This window comes from Heterocephalus glaber, unplaced genomic scaffold (assembly GCF_053883595.1).
Source record: "Heterocephalus glaber isolate CG9 unplaced genomic scaffold, H.glaber_assembly_v1.0 deba00001472, whole genome shotgun sequence".
NCBI lineage: Eukaryota > Metazoa > Chordata > Mammalia > Rodentia > Bathyergidae > Heterocephalus > Heterocephalus glaber.
The window spans coordinates 30,620,381-30,644,103 of record NW_028258315.1 but is presented as its reverse complement, the minus strand read 5'-3'; the positions used below and the strand labels follow the sequence as shown (position 1 = coordinate 30,644,103).

The 23,723-nt window shown below is 39.7% G+C and overlaps 1 protein-coding gene across 5 annotated transcripts in view; it reads left to right on the top strand.

Annotated features, from left to right (window-relative positions):
• Positions 1-23,723, top strand: part of Lyst (lysosomal trafficking regulator) — a 286,606-nt gene that overhangs the window by 50,847 nt on the left and 212,036 nt on the right. For 2 of the 5 annotated variants that reach the window (XM_087181913.1, XM_087181912.1), the window contains exon 1: positions 4,176-4,705. The exons of 1 other annotated variant lie outside the window; for it this stretch is intronic. The gene's annotated coding sequence lies outside the window, so the exon portion shown is untranslated. Of the gene's footprint in view, positions 1-4,175; positions 4,706-16,302; positions 16,454-23,723 lie in introns of those variants that run through there. 2 more of the 5 variants (XM_087181910.1, XM_087181911.1) reach the window with 2 other exon arrangements.

Genomic DNA, 23,723 nt, shown 5'->3' with positions numbered 1-23,723 from the left:
GTTAGTATTTGTTTTATATAGTTGGGTGCACTAGTGTTTGGTGCATAGATATTTATGATCATCATCTCTTCCTGTTGGATTGTTCCCTTTACAAGGATGTAGCGTCCTTCTTCATCTCTCTTAATCAGTGTTGGTTTGAAATCTACTTGATCTGCAAAGAGGATAGCTACTCCTGCTTTTTTTCAGGTTCCTGTCCTATGGAGTATTGTTTTCTACCCTTTAACTTTCAATCTATGAGTTTCATTTTGAATTAAGTGTGTTTCTTTTATGCAGCATATTGTTGGATTTTGCTTCTTGACCCATTCTTCCTGTCTATTTCTTTTGATTGGTGAATTGAGACCATTAACATTGATGGTTATAACTGATACTCATTGACTTATCATTGTCATGACTTTTTCGTTCTGTTGGATTAACCTCCTTTACATTTAATTTCTTGTCATGCCTGATGGATTCATTCTGCTTTGCTTCCTGGGGTTGAGATCCTCATTGTCTGTACCTAGGATATTATTTAAAATTTTTTGGAGTCCTGGTTTGGTATTCATGAAGTTCCTAAGGTGCTCTTTGTCATGAAAGTATTTTATTTCTCCATCCATTTTGAAAGATAGTTTTGCAGGGTACATCAGTCTGGGTTGGAGGCTGTTTTCCTTTAGGGCTTGGAATACATCACTCCAAGGTCTTCTTGCCTTGAGGGTTTGCATTGAGAAGTCTGCTATGATTCTAATGGACTTTCCTTTGTATGTGATTTGTTTCTTTTCTCTGTTTGTAGAACTTTGTTCTTCTGTTGGGTTTCTGGAATCTTAATAATTATATGCCTATGTGTAGATTTTTTTTGATCAAGGCTAGTTGGAGTCCTATATGCCTCACTTATCTGTATGTCAAGTTCTTTTCCCCTGCTTGGGAAGTTTTTTGCCATTACCTCTGTTATTTTTCTTTGCATTATCTAGCAGCTGCTGGATTGATTCCTCATAGTCCCTTACAATTTTGAAGCAATTTTTCTTTTCCTGGTCACTAATTGCAATCTTATCTTCTATATCTGAAATTCTGTCCTCACATTGGCTCATTCTGCTGTGTAGAATTTCAGTGGAGTTTTTAATCTCCTGGAAATCTGTTTGTGTCTGTTTTGTGGCTTCCATTTGTTTCCTATGTTGGGATTCTATCATGTTCCTCAGCTCCTCTATATTTTTACCTGTTTCCTTTCTAGATTTACTAATCTTGTCTTGCACTATGGGCACAATTTCTGCTATTATCTGAGAAATTATTTCTGATTTCATTTTTTCCATTTTTTAATTTTTCCCCTTTGTTACCTCTAACATACTTTTAATATGTCATTCTCTCTTTTTGAATAATAATAAGAGACTACCTATAAATGGACTGTCATATTTAATAGATTATTATGTTTTTCTATTGATATTTTTAAAGGAATATAGTAACTTTCAGTGCATAAATGTTTTATCCTCCTTTGAATGTAATACCAAGTAAAATTTGAGAAAAGTTATTATCATTTCTTTATCAGATAAAAGATAAAAACATTTTGGGGGGATATTACCCATCTTATTTCTCTTCTTGCCCTGGTTACAGTAGTCAAGGCCATGCTCAGAGTGGAACTATAAGCAAAGCTTATCTCAGGCAACTGGTTATATTTGCCCCATTTATAGATCCCTCTCCTTTATTTTAATTTTTTACAACTACCCTATTTTTAGAATCTGTTTCTACTTTTTCAAGTTAACTTGTGTCACTCTGTATGTACATCAGAAGATTTAAATGATAGCAACATGTAAAGGCACTCCATCTTCCAAATGAATGCTTTGTATCCTGTTTTACTAACAAGGACCTACAAGTTCATGAGAGGGTCAAGATATGTTTCCCTCCAAAAGCCTTCAGGAAAAAAGTGTTGATTCAGTACATCAGGCTGTGGCAGATGCTCTGACAGTGGGAGGATCCCATGAGGCAGGAGTGCCATGAGAGAAGCAAGAACACTTAAAAGTGTGAAATCATCATAGGTATTCAGAATACTTCAGAGACTTCTCCATGTGCTATAATGTAAAACACTGCTAACAAACATCACACAGTAATGAGGTCTTTTTGTTTTCTTTTTCTCAAAGGAATATATTGACAGTGAATTTATTATCCACAGCAGTTACCCACTTTTCATGTTGGAAACATAAAGAACTTTCCCTCAGTCCCTTTGACTTTTACATCTGCATGGAGTGTGTGTTCCTGAGTTAATCTGGAGCTGAGTTGCAGCTCAGCCAAGTACAACCAAGCCTAAATGCCTCGGGGAATTTACTGGTAACAGTGACAGGTAGGGATTGCAGCAAATATTTATTGCAAAATTTTTATCAAGTGCCTAAAATCTACATGCCACATGAAATTGTGGGATATGTTTACAAGTATTTTTTGAGGAATAAATTATAAAGACTACACCAGATCCTTTAGGGTTGAGCTAGGCATGGAAATCGAGACCCATAAGTAATGTGGTACTATCTATTATAAGCATTGATTTTAATAGCCATCGTTTTAGGTGCTACCATGATGTTATGATATGAATCTTTTTAGCTATAATCTGTGTCCAGAAGATAAGATTAGCATTAATCTCTAAGTACAGTAATAATCTTGAAAGTTCTAGGCAAATACAAATAATACATTACAGTCATTCATAGGTATTGATTATACATCTATTATGTGGTCTTCATATGCATGCAAGTAACACAAACCTACAAACTGTGGTCTGGTTAGCAATAACAGCATGGCCTCGGAAATTAAACAGACCGGATTCAAGGCCTCCATTTAAAAGCAGGAAGCCTGATATGATAGTGCATGCCTATAATCCCAGCACTTAGGAGGCTGTGGCAGAAGGATCACCTCGAATTTGAGGCCAGCCTGGATCACATAATGAGTTCAAGGCAAGCCTGAACTATACAGTGAGAACTTGTCTGAAAAAACCAATAGGAGACCAGGGATTTAGCAAGGTCCTGAGTTTGATCCCTGGTACTGCAAAAACTGAAAAACAAACAAAAAAACCAATAAACAATAGGAGGAAGAATATGTTCAAATGGGAAGAGGAACAAGAGAAAGGGCTGAGGGAAGGGAACAGAGGGAATAAGGATAAAGAAAATAAAAAAGAATGGAAGAAAAACAACAGAAATAAAGTTTTGTAAAAGGAGAGGGGAAGGTGGATTGAAGGGAAGAGAGGGGAATGGAAAAAAAGAATTAAGATATAATATGTACAGGTACAAATATCCTATGATGAAAATGATCATTGTGTATGTCAAAAGTATACCAATAAAATTTATTTTATTTTATTTTATTTTTTGGTACTGGGGATTGAACTCGGGACCTTGTGCCTGTGAGGCTGGTGGCAGAACCACAATAAAATTAATTTTAAAAAATAAATAAAACTGGAAAAAACTCAATAAATAAATTAATAAAAGCTGTGAGACATGGGGCAATCTCAGCTTCATTTATGTATGAAATAGAAATAAAAATATCCACCTGGCAGAATTGTTGTGAGGATTAAATACAATTATGTTTCATAAATTGCTCATCCAGGGCCTGGTGTAAATTCTCAATAAAAGGAAGTGATTTTTTTATACATACAAGTATGTATTTGTAACTTGTTAATAAAAGTATTAATTCAGAAATCCAGTGGGCCAGGGATTTAGCTCAGTAGCACTGTGCCTGCCTTGCAATGAGTTCAATCCCTGGTACTGAAAGGAAAAAAAAAAAAAAAAAGTCCATACTAGGCATGGAATTGAAAAGAGGACAGTGGTTTTTAATCAACATCTTAAAAAGGAAACAATGGCAGAATCTAAAAAAAGGAGAGAGGCAGATGTCAGCACAAAGGAAGGGCAGAAAAGAGACACTACAAGTTTGGTGAAAGTTTTACCACCACATGGCTGGTGGCAGTGGCTAGATTGAAGCCTTGCATTCTAGTGTTTAGTTCAATTCTGTCCTCCAATGGATGAATTCTCAAACTGAGAGTGATGGTGATCCTCACGGGGACAAACTAAGGCCTGTCCCTTGTGCAGAAGAGTCAAGGAGCAATGATTCATAAGCACCATCATGAAATCGCTGACTAGAAATCTTTGCTGCAGCCACATTGCAAAAGAATCAGACTTGATTTGCCAAATCCCCCATGTGATACAAGCATGGCTACCTGCCAAAGAGCCAGAGGGAGTCCGGGCCACTTGCCTTCCTGGAGACACAGAGATTTCCTTGCTCTATTGCCACAAGGGAAAGGAGTATAAGGGCTTTCAGGAAGCCATTCCCAGGGACAATTTGGCTTTGGAAGAGCAGGTGCCCTGCCAGCATGTTTGGAGCATTGGTCTTTTTGCGGGGAGCTTAGCATTTTTATGTGGAGAAGTTGTGTTCTTGCAGTGCATGAAGCTCTTCCCTTTACCATCTGGTCCTGTGTCATCTTCATGAGACAACAGAAAGCACAGCAGGATTTGCTCTTGTCATCTAATGGGGTTTCAGGTGGTTTGAAACTGTTCATGTTCTGGGAAAATGATGCTCCCCTCAGTCACTGAACAGAAGCCAGGATTTAACTGCAAACAAGAGACCCAGCTTGCTAACCAGCATGGAGGAGACCAGGTTCCTTGCAACTGAGCAGATGGCTGCTAATCAGCCCACAGCAGAGATGCCCACAGAGTAACTACTGAAGGACATGCTCCTTGCTCCCCTGAAGGAGGTACTCACTGTGCAGGTATGCCAGCATGTTTTGGTAACTTCCCAGTGCTAGCAGAGAGCAGGGGCAGCTTAGATGGCAGTCTGGGTACAGGCTGAGGTCTTTGGTACCACCGAGAAAGATCCTGGTGCCCTTGGGGACCTGGCTCATGCAGACTGCTTACCAGGGGGGCCAGGTACTGTGGAGAAAGCTGAGGAGAGGGAACCCAAGGAAAAAGAAGAAAGAGACTCCTCTGGAGTGAGCTGAGCTGAAGACATTCACTGGAAAGATTCCAGCCCTGATTCTGGGATTCCAGGAAATTAAGATTGTTTGTCTGGGGCTTGCTGTAGTTATAAGGACTCACTCAATACATGGGTACATGGGCTCGTGGGATGTTATTAGAGAAGGCATCTAAAGCTGAGTGTATCCTAAATGTACTTTCTTTCCTTCTCATCTGCTAGCCCTCCTTAATCAGGCCCTATTACACTTTTGATCTCTGCTAAGGATATCTGAAGCCCTCCTGTACCTCCTCATTTTGGACACTAGAGACTGGTGTAGAAGGGAGAGGGAGGCAGCACAGATTGAAATGGAAAAGTACAAAAGGATAGCTAAGAAATCGCATGGCTGGAGGAGTAGGGGAAGGGAAAGACTAAGCATGAAATTCAAGGGAAAGCTAGAAGGACACAGAGTGCATGTCTGATTGGGAGGGGCTGAGGACAGTCTAGAAGTCAGAGGTTGGCCATGGAGAGCTGAGAATAAACCTTGAAGGGTCGAGGTTGTGAGGGGTCTTGAGCAATTGTTCTGTGAACTTGGAGACCTCAAGATGTGGGTGGGTCAGCCTAGCTGGAGTATGAAGAATGAATTAAAAGACAACTCCATCCTCTGGGAAGCACACCAGCAGGATGGAGCTTTCTGCTGCTCTGCAGGCCTGCCTACTCTCCACTTTCATTGGGTTCCTCCATCCTCCTAATCACTCCTCTCATACCCACATCCTTTCAGCTTGGGCCCTCAGCGCCTTTCTGGGACAAATGCAGGAGTCTCTCTACTATTGTCACTGCCTGTGCTACCTTTTCCCTCCCATTCACTCTTCACTCAACTACCAAGATGATCTATCTAAAATGAAGGCTACATCATCTCTCCAGTTTAAGGACTCTAATGCCTTCCTAGTCCCTATAGAGCAAAATCCAAACTTCTGTGAGTACCCAGTGCTAGAGTCACATTCATTATTTGTCATTCCTTAATGTGACCTTAGAATGGCCTATTTACTTCCTTATACTCTTCCCTCAGACTGGACTATCTCTTCTTCTTGCCCTGCCTGCCAAGCCCTTCCTCATCTTTCAAGACAAAGCCACCTCTTCTGTGAAGTTTTTCCCATCCCCTCTCCACAGCAGGGTTCATTGTTCTGCTTTCTATTCTTGTGTGTGATTAAGTCTACATAACATAAAATTTTCCATTTTAACCATTTTCAATTTTAAACATAGTGGTATTAAATACATTCATGTATTTTGGTACAACCACCACCATTATTCATTTCTAGAATATTTTTTATCTTCTTCAGCTGAAACTCTGTCCCCATTAAACACTGACTCCTCACTGTTCTTTTTCATTAGTTCCTGGAAACCCCTCTTCTACTTTCTGTCTCTATGAATTTGACTACACTAGATACCTCATATAAGCAGAATCATACAGTACTTGTCCTTTTGTGACTGGCTTGTTTCACTTAGCATAGTGTCCTTAAGGTTCATCTCTTTATAGTCTGTGTCAGAATTTTCTTTCTTTTTAAGGCTGAATAATATTCCCTTCTATGGATAGACCTCATTTTCTTTATCCATTCACTCATTGGTGGACACATGGGCTGCTTCACCTTTGATTATTGTGAATAATGCTGTATGAACATGGGTACTTAGATATCTTGTCAAAACCCCATGTTCACATATTTTGTTACCTACCCAGAAGTGGAATTGCTGGATCATAAGATAATTCTAACTCCTATTCTTTTCTCTCAAAAGTAATTATGCACATTAAATGTGCATCTTCAGTGTGGTAATATAGCCTTACATGAATTCCCTTGGAGTAATTTTAGATAATTAAAGCATAACAAAGGACTATGTCAAGGATGTTTGACTCTTCCTTGCAGTAAAAGTATGTTTTCCACAGAAGTTGCATACTGGTTGAAACGTGACTGTGCTAATAACACTTGCAATCTAAAATTAGATACATGGGCCAGGGATTTAGCTCAGTGGTTCTGCTGCCTGCCTTGCAAGCGAAAGGTCCCAAGTTCAATCTCCAGTACTAAAAAAAAATTTTTTTTAAATAAATAAAATTAGATACTGAAAAAATACTTCTAAGAAGAAAATTCTTTTGAGAAATCTAGTTAGTAAGTTTTGTAGTTATCACTTTGTTGTGATCTGCTTAGGAAGTTGGAGTCAGGAAACCCCAGTACTAGCCCTACCCTGCTCATTTCTTACAGTAAGTTACTTAATTCTAATTTCATCATCAGTAAAATAAAAATGCCCTTTCACATTCATGATAATAAAGAATCCAAATGGAAGCATTCTGGTAACCCCAAAAAAGGGTATCATCTGCATTAGCATAATTACCAGCACTCTGTGTGGTGCAGGGATACTTTTAGCATATCTGTAAGGCAGCAAGTTGTACTCATGGTCCTCTGTCAGAGGAGGCTAAGTGAAATTCCTTAAAGGACAAAGTGCAACAATACTTTATCATGGGATTAGAAAAAACATCGAGAAAGAAGTGGAATTCCAGGAATTCCAAGAAAGGTGCTGGTAGAATTAAAAAACATACCAGTTGTGGAGACATTTTTCTATGAATAAGGAATAGGCACAAAGAAAGCCCTGAACTAGGAGTAGAAAAAAGCTTTCAGCAAAAATAGGTGGTAAGTCCTACATAGTGTGTGCATCCCATCCAGGCAGTATCGGTTAGAGTATTAGCATAAATACTCTAACCTACTTCTCATGATTCCTTCCGGCTTGCTGGGTGTATTAGGTGTGGCAAGGATGTGAGTATAGTCATTATTATGATGTTGGTGCCAAAGCATGACACTTTTACGGAGTAATAAATCAACCTAGCTTCTTTGCCTTAGAAGAACTGACCCATCAACTTTTAGATCTTACAGCCTACATTCCTGTCTTTCATGTTTTAAGATGTCCATGTTATTGATTCTTCACCAGCGAAGGCAGTGTAAGGCAAGCCTACCAATTTTTTTCAAATAGACTGATAAAGTAATATTGAATGGGATATATTTTCCCTCCTTCATTACTCTGTTTACTCTCTGAAAATGAAGTAGTTAATAAAAAGAAAACATGTTTGAAACAATTAGAGAATTCAGGAGCCATCACTGATCATACAGAAATATGAGAGGCAGAAGGCACAGTACAGTGTGTATAGTAGCAGTTAAACCTAAGGAAAATGAGACAGCAGTTGCTTCTGAAAAATTCAGATCCATTTTCAGGGCTATTAGTTTTTGGATCTATATTTTTCTATTCTAGAGAGCTCAGAAACAGCCTGCAAAATAGGAAGGAATTGAATATGCAATAAAGTTGGCATTTCTAATTAGAGGGGAGATAATGAGTATAATGGATGGTGTTAAGAGGACTATCTGCTTGGAGGGAGATGTTTTTTCCTGTTCTGTTTTCCTTCAAGTGTTGTCATCCACAAGTATTTTCTTGGGCATCTGGCCAGGGAGCTACCAGTAAGAAACACAAGTGGCACCTGTGCCACTTGGCAGAGCTGGAGGTAAATACTGTTGACACTCAACCACTCCTGCATATCATCCTCCTTTGGCTAAACTAGTCCTTAGTGTCCAAGGACTGGTCTTACTATTGGACATCTACTGTGTGTCTGCCTTAAATTGATCAGATTTTAAGATCCCCCCCAACTCCTTACCTGAAAATGAGTTCTCCCCAATGATGACTGTTCTCATATCACTTCTCTAGTAAGGGGCAGCTGTGGGTGGATAGGCTGCTCATCTAGTAGCTGAATGTGAAGACCTCATTTCCTGGACTGCCTGCATCTGGTGTGGCAGATGGCAAGCCCAGGGTTAAAAGCCAGGTTTCCAACAATTAGCAGAGGCAGAGCAGCCATCAAATGCTGCTCTGCAACTCATCAGGAAACCCTTGCTCTCCTATTAGACCTTATTATTGGTCAGCAGCTGAGTTGCAGAAATGATGCTATAGATCCCACAGGAAACAAGTGAGGAGAGGTTATCTTGGTGGGGGTAAAGGTCCTGCGATGGTGCCTTACAGTACATTTCCTGGTCATCTATTGCTTTGATTTGGGGACCTTGGGTTCCTGGCTGATGCTTTTACTATCTGGAGAAGGAACTTGATAGTTTGAATAACACAAACAGCAGCAGAGCTATCATCATCATCATCATTTCACATATGAAGGTACATGATGAGCTTTTAAAAAATACAGATAAAAATCCAGGTTTTATTATCCAATAGGGCCAGACATTTCTAAATGCCTAGCTTATTTAAGGTGGTTTACAATTTATAAGTATGCTTTCATTTATCTTATCAGAGTCAACTGTTTTCCTCTGATTTCTAGAATCTGGCAACAGCCCATGACTGTTTTCTTTATTTTATATTTTGGCAGTTGGTTTTCCAACCAAAATTACTGAGCAGCTGCTATGTCAGGCACTTGGGAACACAAACAGCCAAAACATAGTCACTACACCTTAGTAAACTCAAAGTGAATTTGAGAAGAGAAATAATTTTTTAAAAAACAACAATAGTGATACTGTAGGCAATAAGGGAACTAGGAAAGACAATTTGATTATCTCAGTTACTTGAGATATTCTTTCCCTTTTAGTAGATAAGAAAGAAAACATGTATTTTTCTTTTTTTTCAGTACTGGGCATCCAACTCAGGACCTTGCACTTAAGAGATGGGTACGCCAACACTGAGCTAAATCCCTGGCCCAGAAAAATGCATATTTTAATTTAAATCCTAATTTATAACAAAAGAGCAAGACTGCCTTTTGATCATTCAGTGCAAATCTCATGCAGGTGTAGGATGAAGACTGAGACATCAAAGTAGTTGTGTGGGACAGGATGACTCCTATCAGTGTGACGTAGCACCATCCTGGCTCTGGGTAGAATTTTATTCATTGGTGTCTGCTCCTCATTAAAAGACTCTCCACCAGCCCACAGTGTGACCTGTTGTTATAGTTTCGAAAGGCTTAATCAGCATCCTACTAATAGCCACACAATAGGCCCAAGATCTGTGTTCCTTATCAGTTTAAATTATGCTCAGAGGTTCTTCAATAAGTGATCAGACATTTTAGCAATATGGATCATGATTTAGTTTAAAATGAGCAGGATGACATATGGGGCAATCACTACCCAGCCACAGTTGAGACCGAAAATACGAATCATCCTCACCCAATCTCCTCCTTGCCTTCCCAGCACCTCTGGCCCATTGCCTGGAACCTTGCTTTGACCCTTTCTACTTCTCAAAGGATCTTCAAACCACCATGGTCTTTCCCATTGGTCTTCACACATGCTGATCCCTTTCCTAGAATAGAGCTTCTTAAACTTAATGTGCACAGAAATAATCCAGGGATCTTATTCAAATGCCAAGTCTGACTCAGTGAGTCAAGGGTGTGGCTTGAGACTGTTTCTCACAAGCCCCAAGTAGCACTGAGATCTAGCTGGCCCAGGAGTAGCCTGGGCTTACAACACCCTTCCTGCTTGAACTGGCCAAGCTGCCAGTGGTTTCTGGGCACTTGGATTGTATGGATCTCTCTCTCTCTCTCTCTCTCTCTCTCTCTCTCTCTCTCTCTGTCTCTCTCTCTCTCTGTCTCTCTCTGTCTCTGTCTCTGTCTCTCTCACGCGCGCACACACACACACACACACACACAAAACAACCATACTGACAACACTAACCAATCAGCACACAAACCTTTTCAGGGAACAATCAGCTTGCCAACTCTTTATTATTGCCAACTGATTGGTCAAGAAAAGACTGCAAAGACCTACCAAACTGTTATTTCCATATTATAAAAGATTACTGAAATTCTAAAATAAGCAGAAAGGGCCTATTTTCAAAATAAAGGACAGTCTCTGGTGGAAAACTCACTACATTGATCTTATGTTTAAAATGTTATCCTAGACTGGAGGCACTAAAAGCATTTAGAAAAAACTGGTCTGTCCAAAGCCTCCTTAGCTTTTAAGTGTCAAGTTTAGAGTCCGCCTTTCCAAAAAGCCTTTTTTTTTTGGTAGTGGGGATTGCACACAGGGCCTTCTCACTGAGATATATCCCAATCCTTTGGTTTTTATTTTATTTTATAGGATCAGATTTCTCTAAATCACTAGGTTTCCCAGGCTAGTATGGAAGCTGTGATTCTCTTGCCTCAGCCTCCCAGAGTGCTGGGATTATAGGCATGGATATTTATCCCCAGCTCCAAGAAGCCTTTTTTGACCTGAGATGGGCTTGCAATCCTTTCATGGTGCTCCAGACAATCCTACACGTTACTGCTATGACTCTTGTGCCCTCCCCTGGAGTCCCAGCAGACCTGTAATGTCTTTCAACTACCTGTGGAGCCCAGTCCATTAAAGTACTAGAGACTGAATAAAGACTCTACAGTGACTGAACAAAGACTAAAATAATGGATCAACCTTGGAATCTTATTAGTGCATTCTGTGTAGGTGTTTAGGAACAGTTTTTTAAATGGTCCAAAATTGTGGTGTGTATAAAATAATAGAGAAAGTGTACCTATTAAGAGTCTTTTTGAAACAGGTTTTTTTTTTGAATAGGCAGTGAAATATATACATGTTTCTTACCTTGAGTTGCTAGCCCTTGCCTAGCCCTACCCAACTCCCGCTTTGAACTGGTCAGGTAATGTTCTGTTCTGTGAATTTGCTGATTACTGGACTGAGTTTTTAAAAATTTCCTTCTGAATGAGCTACCATGAACTTTAGAGAGTCCTTATAATCTTTCATCTTCTCAGACCACCTGGGCTTGAAGCTTTATAAATAGGAATGAACAGAAAACTTGCACTATTAATGCTAATGTTTCTTAACTTCCTTTTACTTTTTAGCCTACCTATTGCATGGGGGTAGATTTAATTTGCTCTTCCAAAATAAACAGCCCATGTAGGTTACAGCTGAAAGTTAATCAGAAACTTGTTGGCCATGGGACTATACGGGAAATTAAGATAGACAAATATTGCTATTCAAATATGAAGTGCTAAGTAAATCACTTGGCTAAGAATTACGTTCAATAATAGACCTAAGTCTCTCTTTCCTCAGTTACAGTGACAGTGACAGTTAGAACAAGAACAATAACTGTGTGTTTTGAACTAAAACATCTATAGGCATGTATATCAATTACTAGTGATTATCATTGGGATGAGATCACAGTACATTTCATTTTCTATGCTGTGTATTTGTCTAATATTTGACTTTATTACTATAGCATTATATTTCCTATGGTAAGTAGAAAAACAGGTCAGAATTTTAAAAAGAAAAAAAAAACTTTTATGAGGATTAATGACACTCTTGCCCACAGTGGAATCTTTCCTACATAGGAAAATATGTAGAACACTGACACACACTCAGCATGAGATTTTCACATCAAATTGGGAAATCTGGGGTTTTTTTAAACACTTCTAGCTGGCTGAAAAGGTCATATCATAAAATTTTTTTGAAGTTTACAATTCTTCATTTACTGCAATAACATATGAATTCTTGAGTAAAATGTAAATACTTTGGGAAATTTAAAATACTATCAGTGATTTAGGTAGGAAAATTACCTAAAAATACTTTTATTAAAATCTAATCTGGTAAATTTTGCAAAAAGGAGCAGATGTTATTACCAGCTTAATGGAGACATTAATTATGAATTAACCACTTCAATGAAGTTTCAAGGTTCTTGTTAAAAAAACACATTTTTAAAAGGTCTATTATACAACCTAATTAAGTAGAGCACTCCCAAACTAAATATTTGTCCATAATTTTTTAATATAGCAAGTATATGGTCTTTAGTTAAATGTATAAATTTAGTCATTTGTATAATTTTGACCATGATACAAGTTATAGGCATTGCAGAAGTAGTGTTCTTTAACTACTTCACAATCCCATTTCTGTCCCAGTGCATTGCATTAGGCATAAGCTATACAATCGCAGCTCAAAATTATAATTAACTTACTCTTTGGATATTTATTTGACTTTTAAACAAAATTTTCTTAAAGCGTTTGCTGAGTGCCTACTGTCAGGCACTGTTCTGGCTCTTGGGGTACATTATAAATAGAACAAAGATTGCTGCCTGGGTGGGTCCTACAGTCTAAACATGGGTGACAATAAAAATAAGCATAATAAATAGGTAAATTATATAGTTTGTTAGAAACTGATAGGTGATATGAAAGAGACAATGTTTAAAGTTACAGTTTACACTAACGCTGACTCAGTACCAGAGCCCAAGTGACAGATAACTTATTTGTTTCTTAGTAAGGTTATTGTAGGAGGCATTTGTGTTATGAGAGAAATGCAAGTGTAGGATCCCAAGACAGAGGCCCTTCTTGCCTAGGTCGAAGGCTAGTATTGAGGGTAAAACTCATTGAGAGGTATAATCAGAGCAAAGACAAGAGGATAAGGGAGTTACCCTCTGGACATCTATCTGGAAAAAATGCACTTTGCACAGAGGGACCAAGGGGTGCAGAGACTTTAAAGAAGGGAACTGCCTGGCAGAACCTGTCTGGTTTAACAGTTTGGAGGCCATTATGTCTGCAGTAATGGGAAAGTAAGAAGAGATGAGGTGGTGGTGTAGGTTTTTGAACTCAAGATCATTATAAGGACTTTTGGCTTTTACCTAAGTGAAATGAGAAGCCATTGCTGGGTTTTGATCTGATTTACATATCCATTTAGTCATTAAATTTTTAAAAAATGCATTTTAGGGAATAAACATGAAATTGTGCACGTTTACATTTACTGCATACTTTTAAACACTGATGTTATAATCTCATTATAGAGTTTAATGTTAGAGTCAAATAATCTGGAGAATTTATCATTTTAAAACTTTCTAGGGGCTGGGGATTTAGCTCAGTGGTTCTGCCGCCTGCCTCGCAAGTGCAAGGACCCGAGAAAAAACAAAAAACAAAAAAACTTTCTAGTATGGTGTAAATAAGGATCAAATATATAATAGATATTGGAAAATGGGAAGAAAATGTTCAAATGAGAAAGGGAACAAGGGATGGGGGAGAGGGAAAGAAGGGATAAGGAAAAAAGGGAATAGAAGGAGAAATGGAAACAAAGCTTTTGTAACTAAAGAGAAGGAAGGGTCTAAGGGAGGATAGGGGAATGGGGAAAAAAGAAGCAATATATATCATGTACATGTACAAATTCCCTATGATGAATGTTATCATTATGAATATCTTAAATGTACCAATAAAAATTTTAAAAACTTTCTAGTATGTCATATATACATAATTAGGGCTTCTAAAAATAAATTTATTACTTTTTCTTTATTTTTCTTCCTTTGACTATTTTTAATTACACCTTGTTAATTCATTAACAAATTAATAAATTAACAAATTTGTTGCTTTGAAATCTTTTAAACTAAATTCTTTTTTGTTTTTGGTATTGCGGATCAAACTTGGGACCTTGCGTTTGTGAGGCAGGTGTCGGAACCGCTGAACTAAATTCCCGGCCATTTTAAACTAAATTTTATCTAATATGTATACATCATATTAATGTTCTAAAATATTGGAGCAAAATCAATAGTATAGTATCTTTGTTAAAATGCTTTATGACTCAGATCCACAGAGAAAAGAGCAGACACAAGTGATTTTACCTTTTATGAGTAAAAATACTTTGAGGGCCAAATGTGCACAACAGCACATAAAGTGTCTCATTCTTTTTGCTTTACTGAAGTCATGAACATCTATTACCTTCCATTCAAGGGAAACAAAATAATTTGTTACTTGGCATTTCTGTAACTTCTTTTGTTCATTAAAAAAGACTTTTTAGGATTAGAGGGTGAAAGTTGTGGTTTAATTAAGAGTAGATTCAGTTTGGCTTCCTCATCCTCTTTGAGTTTAGAGACAGGAAAATTATCTCCAATACCTGAGACAGTACCAAGCACATCGTAGATGCTCATTATACCTTTGTTAAATATGTACCTATTCCCCTGAGACAAATCTTTCACTAACTTGTTAGACACTTTGTTATGTTGCTCATTGCTGGAAGTTTTGTATTTTAACGACTGCTGGCAGAGGAAGTGGGTAAGCTTTGTCTAAAAATATGAACTGCTACTGGTTAAACATCAGAGTTAGAGGGGAGCTATTTAAAGAGGGAAATTTTCTCAGAGAGCTGCTATAAACTATATCAATGGGCAACTCTTTAGTTTTCTTCTTACTGGTTCAGATGGGAGATGAGGAATTTGCACTCGGTATGTAGCCTTTGGACTTAATATCCTGAATTTTTTTTTTGGTACCGGTGATCGAACTCGGGTCCTTGCGCCTGCGGGGCAGGCAGCAACCTGAATTATTTTCATTTCTTGATACCTCTGCAAAAAGTTACTGGCATTGTTGATTATATATCAATTCCTATCAACGTACAGACTATTTGCTTATAGATTACATTGTTTGGTGGGATTTGAAAACTACTGAACAATACACACTGTATCTTTATAGTCCAGGGTCTTACTCAGTTTCTTTGACACTCTGCAAGGACTGTCACAGTGACTGGAAGGTGAGGAAGGTGGCCCCTGAAATGGCAAACAGCTTATGGGAGCAGTCTGTCTGGCCCACACTGGGCCCTTAGTCTGTGATGCAGCTGAAATATACTTGTATTTAACTTGTGATTCCCACGCTCTGAAAAGACTGGTATATTTTAAGTCCTATTTGGTGAACACACATTTTATTCAGGACTGACTATTCATCAGGAGAGACTCCAGTGCAGAACTGGGCTCCGTTTTGAATACACTAGGGTTAGTGGGGATTCATAGTTAAGGAACAGGAGGTAAGAGGGATATCAATTTGGGCGGATTCTGGCTGAACCAATCTACGGAATTTCTTCTGAAGGCAGGCCATCATGATCAGATACAAAAGGCAGAGAGTGAGACCATTCTGATTTGATGGGGGGGGTATCTTGCTATACGGACTTATTTGCGAAAACTGGACTTTACAAGAAAGTAAGAACAGGAAGGCCAGGGAGAAGGTTCCAGAGCCTAAGTCACAGGGTCCACTGTTTACAAATGTGCATGTATAGGGCTGAGGTTGCAAATACATCTCCACACTGAACTAATGCTGTGGCTCTGCAAACCTCTTTATACAGTTTTTGAAAGAAGCCCAAGGTAACCCTGACCACATGAGCTTTCTAGGCCCGAGGAGGACAACCTGCCTGCCTTTTCGTATCTCTTCTGCTCTAATCCTCAGTACCACCACCAACTGGAAGGAGGAAGCGGATACTGCGCATGTGCCCACGCTGCTCCAGCAAGTTTGTTCCCTGGGCTCCAGCCGAGCCCGAACAGGGGAAGGGCCGGGTCGCCGGGAGGACCCATCCTTTCCATTGGCCCCGCAGCACCGTACGTCACGTCGGCGGCCAGGGCGCAGCCCTCTCAAGAGGGCCGGGGCTCGGGACACACTAGGCGGGACCTGGGGCGCACGCGCAGACGGGAGGGCCTGGGTCCGCGAAGGGGGAGGAAGGGGTGGTGTTCCTGGTTTCCTGGGTTACCTGAGGGGGCGGGGGTGGGGAGAGCACGGCGGCGGCAGCGGCCGCAACACGGGATTCTCCTGGTGAGAGAGCGCGCGGCGGCCACAGAGAAGGTAAAGGCGGCAGCTGGGCGCCGACAACACTGCGGAGGGCTGGGAGTCGGGACCCCGGTATGGCCTGGGAGGAAGGCGGAGGAGGTCGCCGCCGCGGAGCCGAGGGTACTGAGGGACTCGGCCCGTGAGCTGACCCGGCCTCAAGGCTCCAGGATCATCCAGGCGGCGTTGCCGCCGGTGACAGCGCCAAGCGGGGTGGGGAGCTCAGCGAGCCCTGCGGACCGTGGCGGCAACTGCGCGGCCCCGGACCCTAACTTTACTTCTCCGGAGGCTGCGGCACCGGGCCAGTGCCCCTGTTGTGTGTTTTACCCGGTCCTCAGGCCCGCCCCGACTGGCGACAGCGGGAGGTGACGGGGTCCACGCCGCCACCCCGCGGACGCCTTTCGTCCTTGGCCGTGGTGCTCGCCCACCTGTCGTCCCCCGGGCATCTCGGTCCCCGCCTCCCCTGCCTGTGACATCCTGTGTCGGGGGAGGGGGGCCCTGTGCCCCTAGACGACAGTCCCTCTCCCCAGGAGTCCCCGGAGACATTCTGGGGTCCTAGGCATCAGATAGGTGTCCGTTCGCCTCTGCTGGGCTGAGCTGACCGGCCAAGATCCCTGCTGGGCTGACCCGACCAGATCCCGATGCCACTGTGGAGGCAAGCGGTGACTCCTTGTGGAGGGCATGAGCTTAGAGGCTTGAAGAAACGCTTCCTTATCCCTATGCACCCAGTGACAGCACTGGGTAGTTGTTAGGGTTTGTTTTAAGCAGATAGAAAATTTGAAAGGATTTGAATCTTGTGTGTTGAATACGCTCGTATTGAATTCAAGTCAGTGTTTCCTTGAAGATCGAAATCAGCTCGCCTTTTCTCTACGGCTTAACTGATTGATGGAACAAACTGAATTGAGCTTTTCTTCTTGATAGTTGGCTCTTCCCCTTTATTACTTTAAAGTTCTGCACCCAGAAACCTTATCCTAAGTAAAGATATTGACTCTCGGCTTTCCTTTTATAAGTGTGGTTAATTAATATCGGTTATCTGTTTAAAAGAACCTTGTAAATACTCCGTAGTTAGCAACTTGCTTTTGCTATTATCCATATTGGTACTGCAAAGATGGGAAAATTTGAAGAGAGGATACAAAGAATAAATGAGTTACTTTAATTTAAATGAAAATACTTTGTAAACTATAAAATTTTATATATCATATGTGCATTTAGTAAATAACTTATTGAGCACCCAGACACTTTTTCTTTTTTTTTTTGATACTGAGGATTTAACCCAGTGCCTTCACAGTCCTCCTGCCTCAGCCTCCCAGAGTGCTGGGATCCCGGCTGGCAGACACTTCTCTAAACAGATAAATATCCCTTCTTCATGGAGCTTATATTCTAGTGGGGGACTTAAAATAATAACCATAAAATGTGGGCTGTCAGAGGGTGTTAAGGACTATTGAGAAAAACCAGGGAAGTGGAAAGACAGGGACTGGCAGTCAGAATTTTAATTAGAGGTAGGCATGAAAGGCCTCCTGGAGAAAAATGATAATTTGAGCCAAGTCTGAAGGAAGTGAGGGGTGATCCATGCACCTCTCTGGGGGGAGGTTGTGCAACAGAAGTTAAGACACTTGGCAGAAGCCCTCAGACAGGAAGGCACTGGGCATGTTTGAGGAGAGCAGGGAGGATAGTTTGGTGGTGGTGGAATGAGTAGAGAGTAATAGTTGTAGGGAAAACTCTAAGCAGGTTAGTGGGGTAGGAGACTGAATTGTGTAAGGCCCTACTGTAAGTCTTTGTAGAAGGAGAGTCATCACTTTTGAGTAATAAAGGATATAAGCAGAATCACTTTTTTTTGGTATCAGGATCGAATTCGGGTCCTTGAGCTTACAAGGCAAGCAGCAGAACCACTGAGCTAAATCCCTGGACCCAGAATCACTTTTTAAAAGGATCACTGGTGTTTAGATGGAGAAGAGACCTTGTTTTAGGGGAAGGGTAGGGCAGTATCAGGTACAGTGATTTTAGTCTGGGACTTTGCCACAATCCAGGCCAGAGACAATGTAGCTTGGATCAGAGTGGACATGGTAGCCTTGTTGATTTCTGCATAAATTGAGGGTAGACATGTAAAGGACATTAAAAATTTTTTTCTTTAGCTCTGAAAGATAGGGTTGTTGCATGCTGAGATGAGGTTTATGAGAAGAGTAGGTTTGGTGGGGAAGTTACAAGACAATAAAATTAGACTTCTAAATGGAGATTACTAGAGGTAAACTCTAGGGACTTTGTAGACTCTTCTTATGTTACAGTACCTTGATTAGTCTAGGGCTGGATATTTTTACTTATAAAGTACCAGCTATTATGTTGTTTTATGCTTTTTCTTTTTAGCTCTTGAACCAACCTAGTAATTCTTTTCCCTAATGTAGTTTTGTTTTTGTTTGCTTGAACTCAGGCTATGTATTTGCTAGTTTCTGTTGTAGAGAAAGCCATATAATCCAGTATTTTAGCATATCTCTTTTGTCTGTTGCAGTATTTAACTTGAACACCTTCATTTGGCCAATCATTTTCTGAATTATCTTTAGACACCTGGCTTAAGTTAAAAAAAATTTTAAGCCCTAGAACTATTGTCAAATGTGCTTTCACTTGGCCATTTGTGAAATTTCAATGGAAATGACCTGAATTTTTAATACTTTACTAATAAGTCAGTACTATTTTCAGGGGTTATCCTAATTCTTCCGTTTCATTAATGTTGGCTTGAAATAGACTGAATGTGGTGACCCACACCTGTGATCCCAGCACTTGGGAGGCTGATGCAGGAGGATTTCTGAGTTTGAGGCCAGCCTGGGCTACATAGTGAATTTGAGCCTGTCTCAAAAAAGAAAAAAAAAAAAAACACAAAAAAACCTCCTGTAATTGAAGGTTTGCCCCTCACAGTAAGAGCCAGAAAATAAATTAATAAACTAATAATTTTATTTATTTTATTATTATTATTTTTTTTGTACTTGGTGATTGAACTTGGTAACTTGTGCTTGCACGGCCAGTGCCAGAACCACTGAGCTAAATCCCTGGCCCCAAACTAATAATTTTAAATGGATTTTCATTGTATATTCTGAAAATATATAAAAATATGTGAGATTAATAACTGATTATATGCTGATCTTTTTTAGGAGATGCTATCTTTATTTACAGGAAAATAAAAAATATTAAGCTCAGATCTTTTTTGCGGATGTAGGAGATGCCATCTTTATTTGCAGGATAATAAAAAGTATTAAGCTCAGTTTAATTAGATGTAATACATTTGCCATAAATCCTGCAGATTTGAAGGCAACCCTGAGTGGAAGCCTGGATAGGTGGAACAGTGGATTACATAATAAAATGTCAAATAATGTGCAATTTATATGTGAATCAGTATATTTTTGTATAAACTGATCTTGAAGTCAATGCTGTATCCTCTCTGATATTACTTACTTTCACTGCTGCTTCTCGCCAGTGTTTGTTTTTGTACCTCTTAACTCCCCTGGCCTTGTTTATACTAACTGAAAGAGGTCTGATACATTTGGAAATTTTTTCTTTTTTTTTTGTATGGGGGATTGAACTAGGGTCCTTGTACTTGTGCAGCAGGCGGTGAAACCACTGAGCTAAATCCCCGGCCCTATCAGTCATTTTAATTAATCAAGAAAGGAATCAAATTTTCAAGAAGCTAGTTATTGTTCCATCTAAATGTGATTCTTTGTAATTGAAACCCAAAATAGATGAGGAAATGAGAACTTCTAGCTATGTTAAATAAGTGGAAGAGAGAGATCAATAGTAGGGTAGAATTCTACACATACTTAGAAATGTTTAAAACTGCTACCACTAATCTTGAAAAGGTAAAGAGATGTTCATATAGTGGATTACTACTCATCAGTCAAAAAGGATGCACTATATATATTAAGCAACAAGATGGATAAATCTCAAAATAATTACACTTCATGAAAAAAACAAGAACAAAAAGAAAAAAAGTAGTACGTACTATATCATTCCATCTGTAAATTCTAGAAAATGAATACTAATCTATAGTGGCAGAAAGCATATCAGTGGTGGCCTGGGTATGGGGAGAAAAGACAAGGAGGGATTATAATGGTGTACCAGGAAAGTTCAGGAACCAATAAATATTCTCATTGTCTTGATAATGACATTGTGCATTTCTTGGGTGTAAACATATGTTTAAACTTATAAAATTACACACTTTAAATATGAGCAGATTGTTACATGTCAATTATATCTTAATAAAATGTTATTTAAAAGTAGCTCTACCATGAAAATATGTGAAACAATCTTAAATACATTCTGGAAAAGGCAAAACCGTGAAGACAGTAAAAAAGTCAGTGTTTACTGGGGGTTGAAGGGAGAGGGATGAATGAGCAGAGAGAGGCACAGAGGATTTTAGGGCAGTGAGACTATTTTGAAAAAATACTACAGTAGTGGATACATGTCTCTATGCATTTGTTAAAACTTATAGAATGTACACAGGAAAAGTGAGCCTTGTATAAACTATGAATTTGGGATCGGAATGACTGATAAAGGAATATAGGAATATTGTGACAAATGTATCTCTAATGTGGGATGCCCATATCTGAAGAGGCTTGTGGGGGAGGTATTGGGAACTACTTTCCACTAGATTTTGCTGTGAATTAAAAACCTGTCTAAAAGAGATTTTTGCTAGAAACTTGAAGAAATGCATATTTTACTGAAAAATTTCGAAAGGGTAGGTGAAGCTGAGAACCTGTACTTTGAAACATTTTAACACTGAGTTCTAGAAAAATAATAGACTAGATTGCCAAATGCTTCATAATTTGTGAGTAGAAAGCAGTGATTACTAGGACATTTAATTCATTTTTAAAGAATAAGTCATCTTAAGATGACCCCATGCTCACTTTGCCAAAGATAGAGTAATCTCTGTATGATAATCTCTGTAGTGCACTACACAATTTACAGAATACACTTCTATATGTTGCTTCATTTAACCCTTAAAAAAGCCCTGTGAATTAGTGTAAAACAAGGAAACCGCAACAGTAGCAGCCTTAGGAAGAAGGCACAAAGGTGTAGATGTGGCAGATTTTAGAAAGGGCTTACTTAGATATGGGTAAAGGAGAAGGAGAAATCAAAGCAGGCTTTGATTCTAGATTGTGTAATTGAGTGAATAGTGATGTTGGTAATTGTTCTTAATTTTCAAAATACTGGTGGAACAGTAGATTTGGAGATGTGAAATTCATTGGTTTTCCTCAGTTTGATGGAATTAGCTGTTTTATTTCTTTTGTTGAAACCAAAGTGGATAGGATTGTATTAAAAAAAAAAAAAAAAAAGCCTTAGCCAGATAAAAACATCTTTGTTTTTCAGATATTTTGGAAATGAAGGGAGGACAGTAGGGGGAAGTTTGAACAAGGAGATGTGATTGGTGGAGGTTTAGTTTTCCTTAAGAGAAGTCAGGGCTGCTTTCATGTATTGAGCAAAAGGGACCACTGAAGAAGAAAATTAAAGTCACTAGAGAAAAAAAGTAATAGACCATTAGGTGAAAGGATTACTCTGAAGAACAGTAATGCACCTTCCTATTAAGAGAGAAAATAGGGAGTAGGTAGAATCAAGTATTTAGGATGGCATCTCTTCTCTATGAAGCAAAGTTATCTGCTGAGATTGAGAGGGAGAATGTGGTTTTGAATATGCTTGGGGGAAAAAAAAAGTTACCTTTATGATTGGGAAGGGTACTTAACCAGGGACAAGTGACCTAATTACTGAACAGTGATGAATACCCTTCCAAAGCTTGAAATCACAAGTGTACAGAAACAAGTCAGAATAGTTAAGCAGTTTTCTCCACAAGCTACTTGTATGTAATACTGCAGAAAGCAAATAGACTGAACATGGGTGGGGGTAAGAAGAAAAGATGTGATGGAGAATTTAAGGGTGGTGTGAAACTAAGGAATTGAGAGTGGTAATGAGATGGCTAACTGAAGGGCTAAACCATGGGTATCCTACTTGATAAAGGAAGAAAAGACAAGTCCATTGGAGTTGATATATGTGGAGAATGAAGAAGGTAAAGCATCTGAGTAAGGGGCATGATTAATGTCAATAATAGACTACTAGAGATGGAAAAATAGGCTGTGTGATATGAGAATCCTAAATTTAAGATTCTAGAATTGGAGCAGGGCCAAGTGATAAGGGCTAAAGTGTAATTTATAATAATGGGTAGCCCATGTTAATGATGCTAATTACAACAATAATACTATTAAGAAAATCTGCTATTGACTCTGTGTACTAGTCACAACACTAAATGCTTTCTGAAGGTTATTATGTTCACAATAATGCTATAAGGAACATATTAATATCAGTATATTACAGATAAGGAAACTGGGGCTCAGTGAGGTTAAATAATTTTCTCCAAAACACAGAACTAGAAAGTACCTGAGTCTTTCTAGTTCTAGAGTTCTTTTAGCTAACTACTGAACCAACGCTGGAGTACACAGGAGGTGAGCCTTTCCCAGTGCACAAGAGGAGGCTTCCAGGCCACCATACCACCCCCGCCAGCACACAGGAGGTGAGCCACTCCCAGCGCACAAGAGGAGGCTTCTGGGCCGCCCTACCACCCCCGCCAGCACAGAGGAGGTGAGCTGCTCCCAGCGCACAAGAGGAGGCTTCCAGGTGGCCATACCACCCCCACCAGCACAGAGAAGGTGAGCTGCTCCCAGCCCACAAGATGAGGATTCCTGGCCATGGTACCACCCCCATCAGCACACAGGATGTGACCCGCTCCCAGCACACAAGAGGAGGCTTCTGGGCTCCCATACCACCCCCGCCAGCACAGAGGAGGTGAGCCGGGCAGGCGCCAGCAGCACCCTCCCCCTGCCCTCCGTCGAAATGAGAAGACATGTAAACAAGTCTCAAAACCAGACTTCCAGATCACCTACAGCAACCCCAAAGGGAAATGAGATGGAACACTCTGATACTCAACCACCTGGACTCCCTGAATTGTCAACAAAAGAGGATCTGGAAAAAATGAAATCAGAAATAATTTCTCAGATAACAGCAGAGATTGTGCTCATAGTGCAAGACACGATTAATAAATCTAGAGAGGAGCTGAGGAACATGATGGAATCACAACATAGGAAACTAATGGAATCCATAAAACAGAAGCAAACAGATTTCCAGGAGATTAAAAACTCCATTGAAAGTCTATGCAGCAGAATGAGCCAATGTGAGGACAGAATTTCAGATATAGAAGATAAGATTGCAAGTAGTGACCAGGAAAAACAAAATTGCTTTAAAATTGTAAGGGACCATG